Source organism: Poecile atricapillus, chromosome 2 (assembly GCF_030490865.1).
Source record: "Poecile atricapillus isolate bPoeAtr1 chromosome 2, bPoeAtr1.hap1, whole genome shotgun sequence".
In the NCBI taxonomy this organism is placed as follows: Eukaryota; Metazoa; Chordata; class Aves; order Passeriformes; family Paridae; genus Poecile; species Poecile atricapillus.
This window is the reverse complement of record NC_081250.1, coordinates 13,954,578-13,978,019: the sequence shown is the minus strand read 5'-3', so window position 1 is coordinate 13,978,019 and position 23,442 is coordinate 13,954,578. Positions and strand designations below refer to the sequence as shown.

At 36.7% G+C, this 23,442-nt stretch overlaps 1 protein-coding gene and 1 long non-coding RNA gene across 13 annotated transcripts in view; one reads left to right on the top strand and one right to left on the bottom strand.

Moving 5' to 3' along the window:
* Nucleotides 1-10,812, top strand: part of LOC131575445 (uncharacterized) — a 62,657-nt gene extending 51,845 nt beyond the window's left edge. The window contains exons 2-3 of the long non-coding RNA XR_009276803.1: nucleotides 4,201-4,356; nucleotides 8,337-10,812. This is a non-coding gene — a long non-coding RNA (uncharacterized LOC131575445). The remainder of the gene's footprint in view (nucleotides 1-4,200; nucleotides 4,357-8,336) is intronic.
* Nucleotides 1-23,442, bottom strand: part of PARD3 (par-3 family cell polarity regulator) — a 446,575-nt gene that overhangs the window by 27,587 nt on the left and 395,546 nt on the right. The window lies entirely within an intron of this gene.

The window sequence follows — 23,442 nt, the reverse complement described above, 5'->3', positions numbered from 1 at the left end:
AATGCCAATTATAGACTTGTTTCTACTGGCATGGACCACTCTTCACAAGGCAAGATACTAGTAGGCTGAAATGTCTGAGAGGCACATATAAAAAACTATGTCAATTTTAACAAATACATTTATTTTTAGAAGGTTTTGAAACTATTTTTTCTACCACATTTTTTCTGCCTCAATTTTAAAACTGAGTGCAGCTTCTTCAATTATCTGAAAAAATAAAAATTGCAATTAATTTCTTAAAAATCTTTTTCAATACAATGAGGCTTATTAACCAATGAGCTGTTAAGTGACAGACTAATGAAACATCAGCACGAAACTGCACTGGTATTTAAGATTAATCTCTGAAATAAGCTCATAATGTAGTACTGACTTCATAATTCACAGGTTATATTGTAACAGGTCACACTATTTTTTTTTGTCATGCGTGACTGCCATGATCCTGTAAAGAGAGATACAGTACTAGACATTGCACATCACTTGTGTAAGCACCGACCTTCTTTACAAATTATTTCTCCCATACAAATTGTAAGAGAAACTCCATGAGTATCTACTGGAATTTTCAAAAAGAAGTAAGGCGAGACATGACTTCCAGAGAGCAGTTCATGTTGCTATGATGCTAGCTCAGATTAAGTTCAGTTCCCACAAAATTTCCCATTTGAGCTATACAGTAATTTGCTTTCCAGGGAAACCAAAACCAGGAATTAGAGGCTATGTAAGGAAAGAATGATAAATGTCCTTAGTAAGCAGGACCCATAAAGATCTGATTTTGTTGCACTTTTGCTATTTGTTTTTTATTATTTTTGCCGGATTTCTGCATCATTAAGCATTACTCAAATAGCAGGACTCTATCTGCAGCAGACACTGCACAGACTGCTTACAACCAGTCCTTAGCCAAAGATTTCAGTTTTAGGACAGATTTCCTCTTGCACAATGGAGGCACAAACACATCTGTGAAATGTTCCTTTTCCCCAGAACAAATGCATGCAGTGAGGGCTCAGCTCAGTGACTGACTGACTGCAAAAGGAGCCAAGCTGTACGAGACTACCCTGGAGACACCTAAAACCAGATGAATTAGATATTAGAGCAGGCTGCTAAAGTCAGAGTACCTGAATGACAACCTAGTAATGATACTTGAAGGAATTCTGTGGGATTTAGGTGTCATCCAAACTACTGGAGAGGGTCACGTCAAAGTTGCTCACTAAGTCAGAAGCTGACTAGCACACAAAAGGGTGATGGTATCTACCCTGACTATGAAAAGAGCTGGCAGAAAAAACTATGAGTGAGGTGACTACAAACTCATTTTTCCTATGTTGAGGTTGAGTAGATGCTTTTTACAATCATGATTGTTAGAAAGGAGAATCCTTCATGAGACAGTTCAACCCCTCCCTGTCTTCACGAGGCAGTACTTACCCCAGCCACCCCTACACTCACAGGAAGGGAGGTCAAGAAAGTCACAGCACCTGGGGAATTGACTTCATTTGTATCATTTTTACTGCCACTCTGATTAAGAGACAATGTAAAAGTATAAGAAATTCCCAAAAACCATTCCGGGCATTTTTAAAATCAAATGATACCTCCCTTTGTTGTGTACAGCTAAATGTTTCTTTTCCAGCTGTAAAAGCTGGTATTGAGAGAACAATACAACTCTTTAGCTCATGGTACTTAAAACAAACCATGGCATGTCATATTCTAGCTATGGCTCTATTACTAGTGACCAATTCTGGTTGCATTTTTCCAATTGCACCACTCCCAGTAAATTACTTGCACTTGATGTAGACTAGGCATAAAATGTGCAGAAAACAAAACTTTGGCCATTTTAATTTAAATTCTCATAATGGCAGGTCAAATTTATGTGAACTCTTTGGTGAATTGGTTCCTTTATTAGTACCCAGTTTAATTCAAATCAGAGTCTTTCACAGATGATTAATTAAATATTAATCAAAAGTCCAGGGCAGTCTAAGCTTCTGTTCCATTAACCTAAATGTGACTCCACACAGAACCACAATGCCTTTTTTCCCCCTGCTCTATTTTAAAGAAGGCTTTTAGTTTTTTTTCCCGTTATGGTGCAACTCCTTGTAAATGCAGACATGCTATTTGCAGTGTATGTTTAAAGGTCGTGATTCTTTTTTCCTTCTCTAATTAAAGCTGCTCTTACTCACAATTAAGCCTTCAAGAAACAATTAACAGAAGTCAAAAATTTTTTCCATCAATATGTTTAAGAGACGTACAGTGTATACCCTCTATTACCACTGGTGTCACTGAACTAATTACGTGATGTTAAGGTTCACCTTCTTGGGTGTAAATTTTGGTTTGAGTTGACACTAAAAAGAAACATCAATTTATTAGAAGATAAAACTTGTTCCACAGTAATGGAACAGCTGTGTATATAAATTTATTGCAGCTTAATGTTCTCACACATAAAGCAATTAGAGCTTTCTGACAGACAGACCTGCTAAGTATAGTGTGGAGCATATAGTAATATGCAGTTACAGGCACAACATACTTAAGAGTGATCATATGTATTCTGTACAGTAGTATCAATTTCTCAAGCCTTCCAACCCTAGCTGTGTCCTTAATTAACATAAACGTATGCTTACAACCATGTGAAATTTTCCTTTTCTGAAGAGGAACCTTTTCATGCCATGTCATTTTATTCATAGATACCTCTTGTGCTTAATTTGGCTTCTCCTTCAGCAGGAACAGATACAGTCTAGGCCTGGTTCCTTTAGGAGGGCTTAATTGTTTTGAGGCAATAATGCTGTCATGAGATTGCTTAAAAAAATCCAAAAGTAAAACCATATAGATGGTGTTTGGGATAAGTACTTTTATTTCTGGAATCATAAAGTATGAACTCATGGAACAAGCTGTGTTCATCTAGCATCATTTCCTCTCATCATCTGCTCCCAGCTAGCTGTAGTTGCCTTCAAATATCTTCCAGGATATTTTTCCTTCCATTCTATCTTTCCTATAGAACAATTATATTTAACTTAAGCTAAGGATTGTGGTTTTAAGGATATTGATCAGCAAGACTAAAAATGGAAACTGAGTATTATGGAGCAGTGGTCTTCCCAACTAGTGGAATTTGATACATTTTTGTAGCATATTGGAAGCCTGAGAAATATTTGATCTTGGACATGGGTAACTGAGATCATAATCTTCCAGCTGATGGACTAAGTGCTTAGATTAAATGGAGTTTTTCAAAAGACAGTCCTGAAAAAAAAAAATCAGAGTTTCACTATGTATATAAAGGGGTACAGACATGTGGGTTTCTATGGGATTAAATTATGTGACAGGGAGATTATTACGATAAAATAACCATTGATTTTTTTAGGCTAAGGTTCTCAAAACTGTCTTAAGACAACTGCAGTGTGTTTCACTGTTTCTCTGAACTGGTGTTGAAGTTCTGCTCTTTGAGCAGAATGTTCCTGTCCCAGCCTTTGAGCCACAAAGCACTCATGAAATTACAGTTTTCCAAATCAAAAAGCTGAATGAAAAACCATGTTATTTCCTCTTTTCTGTTTTTTTTTTTTCTTCAAATTGACTTGCTTTCAGGAAGATCAGTGCCCTGGTCCCTCTGTGAGCTCTGCCACAGTCAGGGACACACGATGTAGAGCAGAGGAAAAGTCAGGAGTATGGCTTTTTCAATGGAAATTGGTCCCTAGGGTGTCCTGCACTCACTGTGTATCAGCACAGGAGGTATTTAGATCCTCAGGCAGCCTTAAGGAAGACAGGGTAAGGTAGAAGAGGAACCTAAGAAAGTACCTCTGCAGTGAGAGTCTGGAAATCCACTTGGCCACATGAGGAAGACAAATCAGTGGTGAGCCCTTCTCAAATTGAAACCTTAACAGGTAAAGTAAAAATTTATGAACAAAGAAAATAGGCAGGCATGTATGTTATAGCCATTTTATAGTTCAAAGGGATGTGGTTATCCTCTGCTGAAACAGCAGCAGGAAATTCCCTCTAAAAAGAGGGAAACTGCACAACAATACAGGTGACAACTTGAGCTTTGATGGTGCTGTTATCATTAGGCCATCAGAAATGTGTAAGTGGTACCAAGACACCCAGCATTTTCATTTGACTGCCTTTTCTGCTTTTGTCTTTGAGATATGACGTGGGTCAGTGAATCTGATCACAGCACATAAACCAGGAATTCTTCACTCTCACCACTTTGGAGAAGCTGCTCTTAACCTCTCTCTGCTGCAGGTACTGGAAACACTATCTAAAAAATTCAACAATATTTAACTTCAGTGGAGGACTGATCTAAAGACTAGTGCTTCTGGAAGAAACCTGCAGATAAAAATGTCAACAACTTAACTAACTATTCTCCATTTTGGTGTCTTTGCAGCATACTCATTGAAGGTAACTGGCAAATAAAAAATATTTTTAGTATTGCTGTTACAAACAAAATTTAAGCTACTACTGAAATATAAATTGCTCATAAAAAGACTCTTCCCAGTAACTAAAAATTTCTGCAGCTCCAGACTCTTTAGCTCAGTGAATAATTAATTCTTAACAAACTTTAAAACTACACCCTATCTCTTATTTCTTTCACACTATACTTAAAAACCTAAATTCTGGAGCAGTGGTAGGGTTTTTTGCTGTTTCTCTTTCTTTTGGAAAACCATCACCTATCCACCACACTAAATAGATTCCTTTCCAGTGTGCTGACAGCTGTTTCCCAGGTAACCAACCTAGCTGTAAGTTGACTTCAAGCAGTGCAGGGGAACCAGCACTCACATCCCTTCATTTACAGGTTTTGAGGAGCCCTTTTTAACAGCTGCACTGTCCCTAGTGCCCCCAGCAGCCAACAGGAGCTGGGAATATCCAGAAAGTAATTGAATAAAGCTCATCAGCAGTCAAAAATACCAGCTAAGGGTAATTTTATAAACAGAACAGTAAATGCCATTGGCAGTTGGAAATTAAAACTATCCTCAGTGGTAAACCAGCAGGATTAGACTTCACACGAGCTGTCACTTTTCACGGGTTCTGCCTGATTCTTCCCTGTTCCATAAGGGAACTGGGAGAAAAGTAGCAGGCGTTTTGTTGCTTCTTTCTATAATCAGTAGTCATTGTCCCCCCAGCTTGTGAAAGCAACTGTTTAATACACCTGACTTGAGAGATTCCATCTGCGGTCAGACAGAATTCTTCTGGATTTCATGGTAATTGAGTACATGCAATTCCAGTAATTTTTTGTCCATATGTACTTTGCTGCTGTGTATTAACTGAAAACTGAATTAGTCTGTAAGGCACTGGCTACATTGGAAAATATCTGTTATATTTCTCTGTTTTTCTGGTTCAGGCACTTACTATTTAGAGCCATAGCATTCGATGCTGCAGTGTAGAGAGCTGACAGAAAATATTATATATTGAACAACTGAACAGTGCACTAAAGGAACAGGATTTGCCCTATAAGCATACAGAGTTTTTGCGTTTTTTTCCCCTAAGATAATGAAAAAGCTATATCTTTGGGAAATTCAATGCCAGATGTAAGTAGGTAGTATTGCTGATTAGTCAGTTCCTAATAATGCTTGTTAAGGAAATCCTACTGAGTTTAGGTGGCTTTATTTTTATGAAGAGAGGAATACATTTCTTTCAGTTCCCCCACCCCCCCAGAGATTTCTCCTTTTATTATGTTGGAGTATGGGGTTAGAGATCCAACAAATGGGATGATCTCAACAATTATGTAGGAAATACACAATGCCATACATGAACGAGCATATACACCTGGTCTGTCACATGAAGACAGTTGAATGTCTTGAACAATCATTGCACTCTGTTTTAAAATAAAATCAGGCTTTGGCATGTGGAACACAAAGTTATTTGCTCATATTGTGCTCAACTGTTCAGATATTCAGTCATCCAAGAATTTTCTATTCACCATTCCATTTCAGACACCGCTTTTTCTCCAATGTTAACACAATGGTCCCTTACAGTTAGCTGCAATTTAATTTTCTTGTTCTCCTAGTAGTTTGGATCTGACTGCTGTCCAAATAGACCTGCTTTGAAAATTGACATTGTCTTCTCCCTTTAATATTCCATGAAAGACAGACCGACCACTTTACACAGTAAAGCAAATGTCATCACAATTATTCTAGTTTCATCTAGAAAGACTCAATGGTGCCTCTTATCTAAATCAGCCTATCTAGCAAATAATCTACCACGCCCTCAAATTCCTGCTTTGCCACAAGCTCTGAGGTCAGACCCACTCAGCCGGGCTCCAAGAAGCAAACAGTGATGAATGGAATCAGCCTGCTTTGTGGTTTCTTAGTGCTTGTGGTGGAAGATACACCAGGACATCCTGAATCTGGCTCGTTTCCCTGTGGAACACAGTGAGCCTCTGTGAGATGGTCACTGCCACCCTAGAGCACTACAAACAGGAGCAGCATTCTGTTGAAGAGAAATTCTTTCTTCTTTACGTCCTCATGGACATGGAAGAGGGCAGAATACTATACATTTCAGTACTGTCTCACCATTTCTTCATCCAACAACTATTATGTTGGTTTTAATAATTTAAGGGAACTTCTTTTGCATAATCTAATCAAATTTCTTAAAATTACATTGTGTTAACAATAGATCATATTGAGGGCTATGCATACCATTTTCCTAAAGACAGTGCTTTTAATACATTTCCTGCCTCTGAAATATGCACTGGAGGTTACTCATTTCTAAGACCTGTTAAGAACTAGAATTTCTATGAAGTACAAAATTCAGGCTTGGGTGAAAAGTCAAATGCTAAATTCTTCTATGAAAGAAACAGCTTTGGAAAAAGCTAGGGTGCAGAAATGGTGGAAAACATTGCTCTAAAATTATCTACCAAAATGAAACAGTTCATTATTCCCTAAATGTTAGCATTCATTTTGATTCATCTGAACTGTACATGTTCCATTTGGTATCACTTCAAGAAACACCTGTGCTGCTCCCAGTTTGCTACAGGCTCTCATAGACTGCAGTTGAAGTGCATTATCATTCTCCAATAACGGATTTTTTCAGCAAAAATAGGTATTTCATGATGTACACACAAAAATTCAAGCAGAAGTAAGAGTACATTGACTTCTGAGAGACAACATTCAGTAATAAGTTGCCACAGAAGACCATATCCATGCTACATCTTGGTATCAACATGAAAAAAAATTGTTTAACACATTAAAATATTTTATCGTGGATTGAATTGCATGATCTGCAATTATCATTACACCTTCTTAATGATATATTTTTAATACAGAAAATTTAAAACCTATATTTTAGGAGGTTCCAAGGATTTTCTAAACTTTGCTCATCAACAAATTTTATCATAACAGAATAAAGCTTTAAATTAAGGAAAAAAGCCTGTGATAAATAAAAAGAAATAATGTACCTCCTATTTGTACAACTCTGGGGAAGCCATATAAAAATCCATTGAAAAAGCATCCACTTTCAGTACCACTGGTGAAAAAAACCCAATCCTCTTCAGAAATAATGGGCTTTCTGAAATTATCTACAACAGCATAATTGCTGGGTGAGGTATACAGCATTTTGCAGGCTGGCTTTTCCCTCAGAGCGAGATCCTGAGGCTGGTTATAAAGGTGTCATCTTCTGGAATCACTTCTGGTGCTCAAAGCAATTACTTTTCAATGGGGAAAGCAAGTAAGAGAATAATAGTACACAAGAAGAGAGTTCAGTAGTTTGTAAACCCTGACCCTTCATATCATTCATTTATTGACTGAATTGCTAGAAGTGTGTTACAATTAAAGGACTACAACCCTCATCTCAGATGGCACATGAAGCACCATGAAGCTGGTGGCTGGTAAGAAGAATTTAGAGAAGAAACTTGTTTAAGATCTGGTTCATACACAAGGACTTTTCCTCTGTTCAAAGGGAAATGTGAGAGTTTTGTACAAGTAAAATGCATGTAAGGGAGACGAGAAACAAGAAAGAAACACTTCACCTCCTGCTTCATTCTCCACTAGCAAGCAAAGGGTGTCTGAGATGGAGGGGGAGGTGAGGCAGAGATGATTAGGAGTGCTCATGAGAAGTCTGGGAGAGGCAGGTGCTGCTGCTGCTACAATGGAGTTTAAAGACAGGAAAAGAAGTTGCTGAGTAAAAAGCATATGGTACTAGATCAAAATTGCTGAATGGAATGTATATTTTTTTCCCCTACCTACTTTCTCCCAAAGACTTTGGTTTTATGTGTCAGAGAATTTAAACAACAGGCCACTGCAGGAAACAAATGTTAATGACCATAGTGTGAAAGAGCTGTTTCTGAGTAAAGTGAAAGGACTTCTAGAGGTTTTAGGCTATTACTGCAGGTCAGTACACACATCTGTTCCTCAAGAGCTTAGCTCCATGGTTTTTCCTTTCAGGGCATCCAACCACCTGCCTTCTGCAGGAAGAAAGTCAAAGGAACTGGGTTCAGAGGATGCTGGGGAAGGGAAAAAGTGAGAGCACAGCAGTGAAAACCAGCTGAGTACTCCTTAATCCTGTTTTAGCTGGCACAAAAGCAAGAAAGAGGACATTACTCAAGACACCTCTGCCTCTCAGCTCTTATTCTCTTCTGCAAACCAGCTATTAAAGAAATGAGTGAAAAAGATTGTGAAGAACTCATAAGGGAGAAAACAATTTTTTGAGAAGTAAATTTAAAACAGAGGAGAGCTAAGGGAACTTCAAGGAGGGAAGAAGGGGAACAAACATATGTTTATGGAGATACCAGGAGATTTAAAGGTTGATGAAGTACTTATGTATAAATCTGAAGGGGACATAGAGAATAGCATAATAAAATGTGACAATATTACTGGAGAAGGTACTAGGAAAAGATGGAAAAAGGAACAGGGCTTAGGAATTCTATAAAGAAGCTATAAATAATAATGTGAGAATCATCTCAAATTTTAGATATCTAAAGATAAAAATCTGAGTGCAAGCTTGTCAGTTTTTACTGTAGGGAAAAAAATCAGTACACAGGCACTATGAATGATGGGTGTAAAATTTACCTTAGATACCTAAGGAACCCAGAGGACATGACCCCTAGAGAGGTTTCTTTCTATTTGATATAAGAGGACTTTGGTAGAAGCCAAACTTCAGAAAAGAATCCCAAGCCTACAGGAAGGAGACTAAGAAAGTGAAGACAAATGTTTTAACTGAGTGAGAACCAGACTCAGGCAAGTGAAGGTAGAAGTAGAGAGGAGACAAACCACTGGACAAATCACACAAGTGTGCAGAGACAGAAAAAGTTAATGGAGGAATGAAACATTTGAGGAGCAGAGATCTAATACAAGTTGGTTTCATTCAACTTTTGAGTATGCAGTAAAATAAAGAAAGTTTGACCTCTGAGATCATAGCCTTTATACTTGGAAATATAGTGCTCCTTTGGTTGTAGTCTGACAACAGTATGTGCATAAAAGCAGTTTTTCGTTTTCAGAAGATGAACATCTAACAGTGTGGGACTGGAAGTTCAGGAAAATCCACCAACCCCTGCACCCTGTAGCCTCAGGCTTAGCAAGACTGTACTCCAAAAAAATCCTCCTTTTCCACCTCCTTTCCAGAACAGTGTAAAGCTACAAAATACTCTGAGAGGAAAAATTAAAACTCTCCATACAAAAGACAGTAAAAGTCTACAAAACTCATTATGCTGCACACAGAGACTACAGGCATTGGCAAGACAGGATACATAAAATGCCTACATGGTTCCTTTGAGAAATACACTTCACATTACAAAGAAAACAAACCTTTCTCATTCATATAGAGGTCTCCAACAATAAGGCATTAGGAAAACGTGTCTTGACTTCAAAAGGGGTGTCCAGGCTATCCTTGAGTTTTAGTGAGAAGTATCTGAGCAGTGTTTGTCAGTGCAATGAGGACCATCAGCATTTCCCAAGACATGATTAAGCTCTGAAACTTCAGACAAAAGCCCTGTCCCCAAACAACCTGCCTTGAAAAGTCAAAGTAATTCTGGCCTTTTCAGGTGACTAATGGATGACATGAAACATGGGATTAATTAAATACACCATAAATTCAGAACAACAGATACAAACAATAAACTGTGATCTTGTCTGCTTTCAACTTCCTCTTGGCAATACCAACAAATCAAATATCCAAAGGTTAATATCACATACTTTATTTTCAAGACAACAGCATGGAAAATGGGCAGTCACAGGAAAAGTAAACTTGATATGATTAAAGAAATGTTATGACCTTTGTGAGATTTTGAGGACTGCTGAGCAGCCTGCAAGTTAATGTGACAGATGAGAGAGATTGGTGTTTGTTTACAGCATGTCTAAAGGCAATAAAAGAACCTACAGAGGAAGAAAGTAACAAAGAACAATTCTCCGCAGCTGAGTGCCCCTTCCCTGAGTCTGCTTCCCTGTTTTCAAGGGAGAGAAAATGCAATGCATCCATGCTCTGAGCCCCTGAGTCATGTATTTATAATTTATTAAGAGGTCAAAAGTGGCATTTGCAAGGTCTCGGTGTTCAAAACTTCTTGAATTGCTCTAAGAATTGAGACTCTGTTTAAATTCAATAACTAGAGCTTATTGAACGCATCCATTATGACAGGAAGTTCACCTGCAGCAAAACTACAAATTCCTACCCCGTCTGTGCTGCACGTTGTTCAAGACCCAGGAACAGATTCTTTGCAAGGAGCTTCAGCATTACACATTTCAGGTCAGTCATACCAGGAGACATAAACTCAGAGAATGCACTTAAATGCACTTTGACCCAGTTTTCTCTTTTTCTCTCTTTCCTTATATCCACGTACAGTATTCTAAACAGGCTTTGCCAAAATATGAAGTACTTTGCATGCCTTTTGTGTTTGACTGGTCTTCTTAGATTAAAATAAAAGCTTAATGAAAGTCGACAAAGAACAGCCTGTAACATTTTAAAAGATATGTTCAAACATTAAGTGATTCATCCTCACTGGCTCATTAAGAAGAGGAAATTGCAGCAGAATTCAGTGTTAAAACCACTCAAAGAGTCGATGACAGATCCAGGATCAGTTCTTATAAATTACTGTCTCTCACCCTCACTCTCAGCCCCAGCCCTGCAATAAACCTCTGTGGGAAAGTTTCCTGGGCCAGCTCGGAGCCATCACGTACTCCGAATAGGCTGTCACAAGTTGAGAAATATGCTCGTCCTTTCTTCTTAGCATTCCACCAAAGTCTCAGCCCTTTCAAACACCAGGCTTATGATTTCAATAATCCACCATGGTAAAAGTAATTTGTGGAATTAGATACATTGCTAGCTACTGAAGTATTTTCTATTAGCTATTAGTGCACTGTTGGAGCACATCAATACAGAGCCCAGATATTACAGCAAGGGACACCCTGGAAATGCCTAAGCAGACTGATCAATTTAATCTCTGTTGCAATACAGTGCATTAGTGGGATGGCTAATTTTTTTTTCTTTTTCTTGGCACAGCTTAGGGAGCTCAGAATTAGGACAAATATTCTCTTTCCTCCTCAACAAACGCTTAAAAAATGACAAAAGTGACAGCTTTGAAAGATTGATTTTTTAAAAGTGAGGTTCTGTATGGTAGCTTATAAAAGCACTTCAATTTAGAATGATTATTAATCAACCATCCGTTCAGATAATTTTCTAATTTAGGGGAAAAAAAATCTATATTCTGTCTCTTACATCCCCATCAGGTACTAAAGTATGAATGTCTGCACTTATTAACAAATACAAATAAGAGCACATTATCTGATACAGAGAGACAGAGTTAATGCTGGATGCAATATTTCTACCTGACAGAAGATGTTCTGAATTTTAGTACAGAAGAGTTATAATACGAACTTTAAATATTTTATTATATTGCAGTCATAAATACCATACATGTATGAAATGGCAAACCTATTCTGACAAACTGGAAAATAACTGCGTGCTCTGGATGCTCTCTCTGGTTCTACACAGAACATAGACTTAATTTCCTATTAAAAAAACATGAGATAATAAAATAGCAAGTGCAACTAAGGACAAAAAGATAAGAGTACAATACAAACAGCAGAACTGGCAAATAAAATTTTAGACCTGAGGAATTAAAAGATATTTTGACTGACACATTTATAAGCCTGTCCTTACACTGATTTATTGTTGTGTGGTCTATCTACTTTGTTTGCCCAGCATGAATACTATGAAAATTGGAAATATAATGTGAATATTTATCACCACAACATTATTCTGAAACAACCCAAAGCACTCAAGTCATATGCAAATACCATAAATTAGTTTTCTAAACAAAGTACATTTAAAACTCAGTCCAGAGGAGTTATGTGCCTAAATTGGATGAGGACAGAAAAGTATTTACAAAGTAGGTCTTCAGTTTCCTGGCCAACTTTTCCAACTGACTGACTGCCAAGGCAAAGAGGAATGCTACCCTTGTTGCAGCCATGCTTAACAGAATAAAACCTGACTTAAAACCAATAGTTGCATGTCTGGGAGACTGTTATCCCTTGAATTGCATAGGAAGTTTCAGAAGGAAAACCAAAATAAATGTACAACTCCAACAAAATATTCTTGGAGGCAGACACTATTGACTTGGAGACTACATAATTTTTAGAAGTGACTCATAATCCTTTCTAAATGGACCTTGGAATCATGTCTGGTTGAAAAATCCACGTTTATTGTGACATATATATACATAGGCATAATTTATGAAGGAAGACATGCAAACACAATTGTAACACAAAATACGTGGCAAGGGAGTCATTTACTAGTCTTTCATACAAAATACAAATTTATTACTAAATGTCTATGCCTAAAACTCAGTATGTAGTACATCATATTTTAAATTATTAACATCTCTGCTGGAGAAGCTTCCTTCATAAAATATTTACACAGCACGTCTCAGGACTCTGTATTTTGCCAGCAGTTACTCAAAGTGTAAGATAAATATAGTTAGCAGGTCATTCTTTCCCTTGATAAGCTATTCTTTTCACTAAAAACACCACCCAAATGTTTAAGCTATGCTACTGCTGTGCCCTTTGTTATGAAATACTGCACTCAATATAATGATATATTCTGACCTCTGAGAGCGGTCAGGGTCAGAGGGCATCACTTTTGCTAATGACAGGGCATGGCTGTAAAATGCAAGAGGCAGGCATGTTCCAATTACTTTTCCAATTAGCAGCAACAATCAATGCAGCTGCAAAAAGCCTTAAGGAAACTGGCAAAATGTTGCAAAGTATGGATATAATTCTCCTTTAAGGAACAAGCTTAAGAACAAGTATTAGTAGCCCCTTGATTATTTTTTCAATACTACAAGAGCATTATTACCCTTTCTTTCAAACCAGGCAATTGGAAGTGTTGCCTTTTCAAAATCCAGACAGCTCTTCGATGCAAACAAGAATGACATAACTTATGCTTTTCTAACCTAGGCAAGAAGAAAACTTCATGGTCATTTTGCTAGGGAAAGAAAATAGAATTTATGATGCACACTTCAAATATGTTGGATTTTTATTTATAACTAAAAAAAAATTATGCATTATTTTTTCAGAGTGTGAAAATGTTCTGTTCAATGGAAAAAAAGTCTCCAGCATTTCAAACTCTTGGCAAACAGTGGCCTGGGCTACTAGAAATCTTCTCAACACAGTATGAGAATTCTCTTGGCATTTGTACATTTAGTTTGTCAATGTCAAAACAAAATTTTAAAGTTGTAAGAAACCAGAAAAGCAGAACTGTAGACTCAAATGGATTTTAAAACAAAAAAGACCCAACCATACCCCAGACACATGCATTTTGAAATACATAAGTTGCTACTGTTACCAAACTTTGGGCAACATAATTTAAAAGTGCATATGAACCACTTTCTTCATGCTCATAGTTTTCTTTAGGATATGAATTTATAACTATTTGGATCAGTTTTGTATTAAGGTTAATTGAAATACAGAAAAATCATGATGAAGTAGCATTTATTTTAAACTTCACAATATGCAAACATCGTTTTCTGCTATGGGCTAAGTATTCCACAGCAATATCCTTCACATCCCAAACTCATGGAAGCACAGAAATAAGAATTCTGTCATCATTCCATTTAATTTTTGTTTTAAATTATGTAAAGGGACATATTTTTAATGAAAAAAAAATACAGACTATATAAGAAATTAAAATTATCTTCATGTCCCTTACTACACAGAAATTATTAGCAATAATACAAAGGAAGTATTTTTTATATATATTGGGGAGAAAGAAGGCTGTCAATTGAATGGCAAATAAGGAGATTACTGAAGAGAAAATATCTACATGATTTTTTTTCAAATTTGCAAGAGGACGTTACTTGTGGTTTACAATTTCTAAGGGACAGTCTGAGAGTTTTCTCTGGATAAGTATTTTGAAGTGTAATATCTACTATAATACAGCAGAAATTCTAAAATCTAAAAAAAACACGTGTCAACATTTCAAGGAAATAAATGGGATCATCTCAACATGACTTCATTGTAGGGAAAAATTGTGAAAATAGTGTTAAAAGAGGCAATCAGTCAGATTGAGTGGTAGCGTGATTAATACCAATCAACACTGTTTAATAGAAAACAGGTCTTCTTGGGAAATTTCATACCATTTTGTGATGATATTACAAATTCAGCAGATAAAGATAACTTTTGAAAATACTTGCTTTAATTTCTATATAAATATCTCTCCTTATTATATCTCTGATGAGAAAGTGGCACAAAATCAACATGGCTCATATATTAAACATGTTAAAGAACACTGAGAATCTGCAAAAACAATTTGTAAATAAGGAACCAACAGCTAATGGGAATATCTTTGGTGAGATTGCAAAGATGTGCATTATGAAGAACCAACAGGATTGAACAGTGAACTCAAGATATGTATGAAAACCTGCATACTTCAGAACAAAATCCTGAGCACAAGTGATAACTAAAAATACCCTAGCAGTCCTAATAAACAACCAGTAGAAAATGGATTCTTACACAGCGATTCTGAGAGCTTGAGTATTCAGCAGATTCTTGCACTTGGATGTGCAGTGTAGGAACAGAAAAGTCACATATATCTGCATGTGACATTGATAACATTAAAAGAAAGCAATTCGCAATTTCTGTCACCACACTTTCAACTGAATGTCTAATAGAAGAACAGAAAATACAGTAAGAGTGACAAACCTTTGGAATAATTTACAGTATATGCAGTTATTTTTTCTCTCATCTGAAATACTAAATTGAAATTAGATAGATTAGAAATACTACATTGAACAAGGAAAAGAGGAACTGATTAAGAAAATATCCTTTCAGTGTCGATAATGCTTTTGTAGTTCACAGGAGGTGTGGGGCTGAAATAAACTTTAATGCTATTTGTAAAATTATTTCAATGCAAAAAATAGGAGAATAAACACATGTTCTTTCTTGTTTACTGATTCTATCTCCTGAATTTCAATATTATTCATTAGTTCTATTGTGTTTTAAATGAGACTATTTCAAACTGTGGTTCAAACCACCACTGGCATTACCAGGGACGAACGCAGCCTGCAGTCTCAATGAGAGACTGAAACCCAAATCGTAAACAAGATTGTAACAATAGATACAAACCTGGATCAACTCTGTGTAACAGTGATTAAAGCAATATGTATCCTGCACTTTCACCTTCGGAAAATCACCAGTCCCAGAGTTCCCAGCTACAACAGATAAATGCTAACATAGAATTTCTAGTCAAAGAGACCCCTGACTATGCAAGTACCCTCTTTATTTACTTCCCCCATGAAACAATCAAGAACAGTAGTAAGGTAAGAGTTAATCCTTTTTGCTGAAAGATTTGCTAATAGTTGTGGAATTTGCATGATAATACCCACTCATTACAAAAAGAAATATATGTATTATTTTAGATGAACAAATGAGCTCCAGAAAGGAAGACTTAAAAAAAAAAAAAAAGAAAATGTTTTGCTGGCTATGCCTTGTAATTGCTTTCCTTAGTGTCTATGTGTTTGGCTGCATATCTGTACACACACAATTAGGTCTGTGCAACTGCAGCAGCACTGCAGAGTTCCCTTTAGAATCAGAATTCTCTAGCTGACATGAGGCAGATCTCTACCTCTGTTCCATTTTGCACTGGACAGCAGTAAATTGAAATTATGTCTAGTGTGGCAGACTCCTCAGCGAGCCAAACTGCTTAGGCTGTCACTCCCCTTGAACTTCCCTCCTCAGGTGAAAGTGCTGGGGAGAGGAGAGGAGGGAGGAAAGCATCCCACGGTATTGGCTGTCTCAGGGACACAGGATTACAGCTGGTCCCAAGCAAATCTAATCTGTTTTTTTACTAACTGGAATCTTAGAAAAATAAAAAGATGACCCACAGATAGATGAAAACAACTTCTTGGACTTGACCACAGAATCTTCATGACTTTGCTAAAAATTGTGTCTTGCACATGAAGGTGGCATTGTAATTGAAGAACACAAAGAATTAGAGAAGGCTCCCTCAGATGCTAAGCAAAAGCCACTCCAGCAAATAGATCAGAGTATCCTTTCTTAAAATGATGCACTATACATTTCCATCTTGTGTGATATCAGTGGTATGGTAAGTATAGTATCTCCCCTTTCCACCTACCTCTTTCTGCTCTCATTTCTCATATACAGACCATGCCAGCACAAGCAGGAAGGATGAAAGGTAGACTGAAATATGCTTCCATATGGCAATGCATTGACCTCTGAGACATCACTCCGGATTCACACTTGCAAATAGGTCTAAAGAATTTCCCCTTTGAAGAGCAGACAGAGCAGCCCCTCTCTGCAAATTACTGAGCTGGGGAAGTCGAGCATTTAAGGACTGCAGTATTTCATGCTGCATGGTAGAGGAATTGTTCAAATTTTAAGACATTACTAACAACTATCACTGTAACAATAGCAGAAAACTAAAGTTGAAATAATGCAAAAAAACACTAAGCATTTTTTAAAATCACTTTTATGTGATGACTGTGAATCATAAAGAGAAATTATATTCATCACACATGCCCTAGGTCTGTGTTGTGCTTCTGCTTTCCAAAGCTCTTAGATTACTAAACAGAAAACAGGTGTTTAAGTTCTTATGGTACATCTGTCAAATTCATGCCACACAGTTTTTTCCCACTGAATTTAAGCACTAATGTAAATATGATGTCTGTAAGTTCAGTGATAAAGAACACCATAAGATAGTGGTACAGGTGCTTGCAATGGGCTGAGTAGTTGGTGTTTCTGGCTAACACTCAGTATATTATAAATAATTCATTACTTTAACAGATCACTTTCTCTGTACCTTTTTTTTTAATAACTTCTTACCAAAAATTAAACCTTCCATTATATAAACTAAACATTAAAACAAATAAGGAGATATGCCATGTCATTTCACCTACTGCAGGAACAGCAAGTAATGAATGATTCTGTCTCATGGCTCTTGGATTGAGTGAGAGAAGGTGCAGTACAGGCTGCTTTTAAAGTTTTTTATGGTTTTATACACTGATCTAGCTTTATTTTATTTTTAAGGTCAAGGGGCGCTATTAAATCACTTGACAAATGGCATAACATATGTTCAGAGGAAAGAAGCAGAAAACCTAGGAAGACATTACAAAGTTGCACATCACTGTAGAAAATATACCAAACAGTAGAAATATCATAAAGTTACCACACAACAGACTTCAGGAAACCTATTAATTAGAACATTGTGGACATGACGATGAAGGGATAAAAAGATAAATTATGTTCTTGTTAGAAGTGCCCCCATGTTTATCCACCAGCATGTACAATTAGCATTTAAAATTGCTGATGCAGAAAGTGGTCCAATTTTTCACTGCTGCCACTTCTGGGAAAGGTGCAGTTACGTATTTTCAGGCAGAATAATAGGCACAGAGGTGATGTGCTTTCTCTCAGGGGCAAAGCTTGCCAGCTGCACAACTGTTTAGCACCTCAGGCTTGCCAATCAATGGCAGCAGCACCGGCAGTGAGCTCAGAGGAGACTTTCACTTTGAACTCATCAGGAGGATAAAGGTGCTGGCATGGCCAAGTGGGAAGGAACTAAATTTTCTTTAAACCACCTGCAAAGGCTAACTCAGAGCAAAGATTTGTTTCCTGACTGACTGACTGGTGCCCCTGGGCATGAATTTTGGATGTTGGTAAAAGAAATAAAAGCTAACTTCTAGCAATTAAATTCACAGAGCTTTCTGTAGTTATAAAATCATCAATATGAAGTGAATAGCAATGCTGGGGGAGAGCAGAGGCTGTTACTCTCCTAATGAAAGTCCTCTGTCTTTGAGTTTCCACCTCAACTTCCATTTAGTTTCTGCAGCTTTATCATGCCTATGTAATAGGCAGTTTTGCTTCCTCCTGCCAATAGTCTGCCATGGTAAATAGGAAAAATGTTCTCAAAACTGCACAGCCCAATCACACATTTTATATCTGAGAAATTAGATCAGTTTATGATGAGAATATAACAGTTCTGTTATCCAAGTCTCACAATTTAATCCTTACTCTTATGACATTTATGTATTTTCCCAAAGCACCAAGTGATGGAAGTTACACATCCCTTGCATTTTTAATCTAGTTGCCTAAGAAAAGGAAGCTTTTATGATCATGCTGGTCTGTATTTCAAACTATGAATATTTTTTCCCACTACAGCCTGATTTAAGATACAGTTAGGAATAAAAGTACCAAAAATAATTAAGTTCCTAATGGTTTTATACAAATCCCTGTCTGGGTCAAGGACAGAAACTGAAATTGCTGGCCGCTCCATTGGGACTGTGATCATAACTCAGCTCTAAGGCAGTGCTGTGGAACTGCCAGTTGGTTGACCAAGATATTTATCCTGGCTACTCAGCATGTGTGTAGCTTTAGACTTGATGAACTTTGCACAACTGGTGCCTTTTTTTCAGATGGGAGTGTAATATGAAAGGAGCTGATATCTTTCTGGAGACAAAGAGTTTAGAAAATACAGGACAAAAATCTGTTGGACAAGAGACTTTCAGTTCTGCTGCTCAAAAAAAAATAAATTAGCTTTTCTCCTTTAAAGTAATACCTGCTCACATGAATGGTGTAGAAAAGCCTGCAAACACAAGCCACTAAATCTCTAAGGGCTGAAAAATCAATATCATGCATCTAAAGAATTGTAAAATTTTTATCTCAAGACTTCTGTAAGCACCCTCATGATCTTGGAATGGCAAGCATTGATAACGTGATGTGAGAAGTTACATCAAAAAATGACAGCACCAAATCCTTGTTTAAAAGTAAAGCACATCTGAGATGCAATGCTCAGAGAAATACAGAAAGGGAATTTCCCCATAGAAAATATAAACAAGGAATTGAGAATGGGGTCTGAATTGCTCCCATTTACTATGCCTTCACTGCGAAACACATTGGGAATCAGAAAGATACCCGCTTTACTGCTCAGAACAGATGGGACATGGACTTGCATTGCTTACACGCAACCTTTTGATAGAATTATTTCGTGATTTTCATGAATCTGTGTCTGAGAACCTTATCTACAGGGCATCTACAGAAAGAATGAACCTTCATTGTCTCATATTCAACAGCTCCTTAGAAAAACCCACAGCTGCACAGAAAAGCTGTAGCTATTGAGGGGTTAATAGAAAGAAGAGACTAAAACATTACTTTAAAATGTTTCATTCCACCTCATTTTAAAGTTTGCATGCTGATATAATACTGCCATTACCATATTAAATCTGAACCCTCCACAGCTACTGATATGTCACTATAAATAATTGAATAAAAGCCTATTGGTTGCTGAAGCAGAAAAATAAATCCATGACAGAAACCGACTCTTTTTTTGTCTAATGAATTTCAAAAAAATTAAAAATACCAGATGGCTTTTAATTCAGGCAAAATGATTAAAAGCTCCCAAAGTCACTTCTTCTCCTCAACTAATTCTGATCTTTCCTCTTCTGTTCATCTATTTTCTGCAAGCTTTAATCCAATGGGCAAATAAACTGCCCCCTGCATTAACCTGCAATCTAGCTATTACCTACTTAGCAGCATGTCATGAACAACAAGATCCCTCTAAAATTGCAAGAAGTCAGTCTGCTCAATGGAACAGCAGAAGCACTTTGGTAGTCCCTCTCTGCCCTCACAGTAACACATGCAGAGTATTTAGTATTTGCACTCCTCTCTTGAGCTACACTAACTTTTTATTTAATGCCTAAGGATAAGGAGAGTGTTGGGGAGAGTGAACATGATGCAGAAGCACAAAAATGGCCATTCCGTATCCTTAGCAGGCTGGTCTCAATGGAGGAGAAAACAGACTTTTAGAGAAGCAAAATTCTTTCTCTACTGAGTAAAGAGCTGAGGAAGAATAACTTCTGTGTAGTATTCAATACTGAAAGTTAAGGATGAAGAATTGCCCCATGTGTTACAATGAAGCTCTGGTTACCTTTCTAATCAGCATGGTGAGCACACTCTTCTACGCACAGCTCACATTTCTGCTGCCTTAAAACTCTTCTTTCAAAAATATAAAGTGCCCTGTTTTGTAGCCTGGTTTGACTGTCAGAAATACAAGGTGTAAAAATATAAACATGAGGGGCTGCAAACTTTGCAGCTTCTTACATCTTCTTTCACAGGAGCATCATTTTAGGCTTGAATAAAGTAACATATAAAGCTCTAGTGAATGACTTGGGTTTGGTTACTTCCTCTTAAAATTGAGATATAACTGAGGGATGTTCCTGCACTAAAATTAGCAGCTGTGCTCTTTTACAAAATATTATCACTTAAACAGTGACAGGAAAACACTATTCATTAATTTCAACTATGGACCAGGAAGATCTTCATACAGACAAATCAAGTGAACAAAAGACAGGTATGGGAGAATAACAAAAATAAGTAACTCAGAATGCAAATATCTGGGACTCTAAGGTAGCTGACGGATAAACCTCAAAACAAAAACATACACTGGGTTTTACTGGAAATCCATTATTAAGAGATTACCATTAAGAACATGGCTAGGAAATTGTGATGCTCTTTTCTGCTACTGATGGTTATGATTAAGCATCCTAAGACATCCTTTGCTCAAGAGATACAGTTCCTAAACAGAACTTTATCTTTAGCATGGCTTGGACTTGGACAAACTCCAGAGTATACAAAGTTCCTGTTTTACTCTAAAAGAGTAAATATAATTAATTTCCTATATCAGGTGTCAATTGTCAAGTGTCAACAAAACACTTGTCTAGCTCATAATTTACAAACAGGAGCCATTAAATGTAATGAAATGGGCATCTAAAGATACCATAAATCGTCTACTATTTGTATAGCTACCACATGATTTTGGCACAGTTTTGTATTCTGCTACTCTGGTTTTACAACAGTGTAAAACTGACAACAATACACAGAGTACATCAGTCTTTGTGCAGGAAAATCAGACCTGTAAAGTCAATTGGTATCTGCAAGAGCAGAGTTCTGCCCAAATTTATCAACAACAAAATTATTAATAACTCTGCTTAATTACAACCTGTACTATCCAACATAGAATTCACATGAGTTTTCAAGGAGATTTAATTATTTAGAAAGTTGAAAGATGTAATAAGCTATTTTTGAGACAAAAAAAAAGAAAGAGACAAAAGTCAACATTTCAAACTGGTAATTTTTTAATGATCTGTACTCAAAAGCTGTCAGAAAATATTCTCTGTAATACAATGAAGCAAATCCATTCTTCAAGTCAAGGTAATAGTGGGAAAAATAGGCTTGGTAACAAAAATAATTGTTCTTCTGACTGCAGAAGAGCTACCAGTCTATGGAACCACGACCGAGCAATAATAATAAATAAATAATACTTTGGACACTGACCAGTAAAGAGGAAGAAGGTCTTAAATCAGAAACAAAAGTTAACATTGAAATCAGGCCCTACAAAAAATAGGTGGTTTGCACATGACCACAAACATGGAGCAGAGTTATTAAATTTCTCAAATAAATTATTAGTGCAAAGAAACTTATGGTGTTCTTGAAAAAGGAACTTAATATGCTGGCAGAATATTATATTTAGAAATGTATTCATAATTTCTCATGTGATTTTCACCCACATATCAGTATTTATATGGGAACATACAGATACATCATAGAGAGAGAATTTCAGATTTGCCACAGTGACACATTTCTACATCTGCATCTTTGTGCCTAGTCAAATGTCTTGAGGGACCATCAAAACCTCCAGCTAAAATTTCATTTATTTGATCAGTTAGGAAGAGATTTTCTCAGCTTTTCCAAGGCTCACTGGATTCCTTTCCTTCCAAACAAACTGTGTTTCATGTTCTCAGTCCCAGAATACAGTAGAAATACGCCAGCTGGCTTAAATGCCAGTTTTACAGGGGCTGTGCTCGGCAAAGCTGACTAATGTCTGCATGCTGTACAACCCTGGGAGAGATAAGCAAACTTTGGTTAACCAAGAATTTTGGTTAAGTGATTTTCTGTAAAACAGGGCTAGAATGTGTATTGTATGTCTTGCTCAAACAGATGTCATCTAAGCTGCTTGGATGCTGACATTTCAGCTGAATATTGCTTATTATTAACATATGCTAATTGCATGTTATTTATGAATAGCGTACCATGCTAATCAGTCATGAGAGTGGTTCATCCTACATCCAGTTAATGAACAACTTCTGAAATGAGTCATGAGCCTCTGGTCCTGCCTTCCCAAAATGCAACATGGAGTCATCTCTGGCTGCTTGTACTATGAACCCCAGACACAGTGGGCTCCTTCCTCCTTTTTCAGTACCAGCAGATATCTGAGATCTAAACAAAGATCTCAGCATGATCTACTTGGAGATTTTACTGCTCACTGCAAGGTAGGTGGGTTAGATAACCTTTAAAAGGTCCCTCCCAACACCAATAGTTCTATGATTTTATGATTACAAAAATGGCTATAAACAATAGAAACCTCCAAACTGGAACACAACAATACACTGTGAGTAAGCAGAAAATGAAAATAAAAAAAGAAAATTCTGAAATGATAAATAAGGTGCAGAAAGCAAAATATGTTCCTGAGAATATATGCAAAGGTAGAAGATAATAACCATGCCTACAACTAAAGTTGTCAAATAAAACTGCTCTGTTTCTCACAAAAAAACCTATACTTTCTATATAAATTGTATTCAACATCATCAGCTCAGACAGATTTGTATTAAGTACAGATTTATCCTCTAGCTAGTTATCCAACACGAACATGACACAGCTCATAAATTATGACAGTTTTATGTGAGTTCAAACCTGAAAGCTTAAGCCTGTGGTGAGTACCTATAAAGACATTATAATTGTATTTGCATCATATAACCTGAAAACGTAAACTTTATAATTTTTCTCAAGACCTAGTTTTAATGCCCACTTCTTCATAGGATGTTAAATGTATTTGTATAGTTCATACTTATTTGTACCCAATGAGCCAAATTAATCAAATTCATCACAATATGAAAATTCCAGTGTTTTATATGAGTGCATTATCCATGGTTTAAAATGAATAAAATGTATCTATTTACAAATTTGTTTTCAAATTACACTATGGACTCTTTCTTTA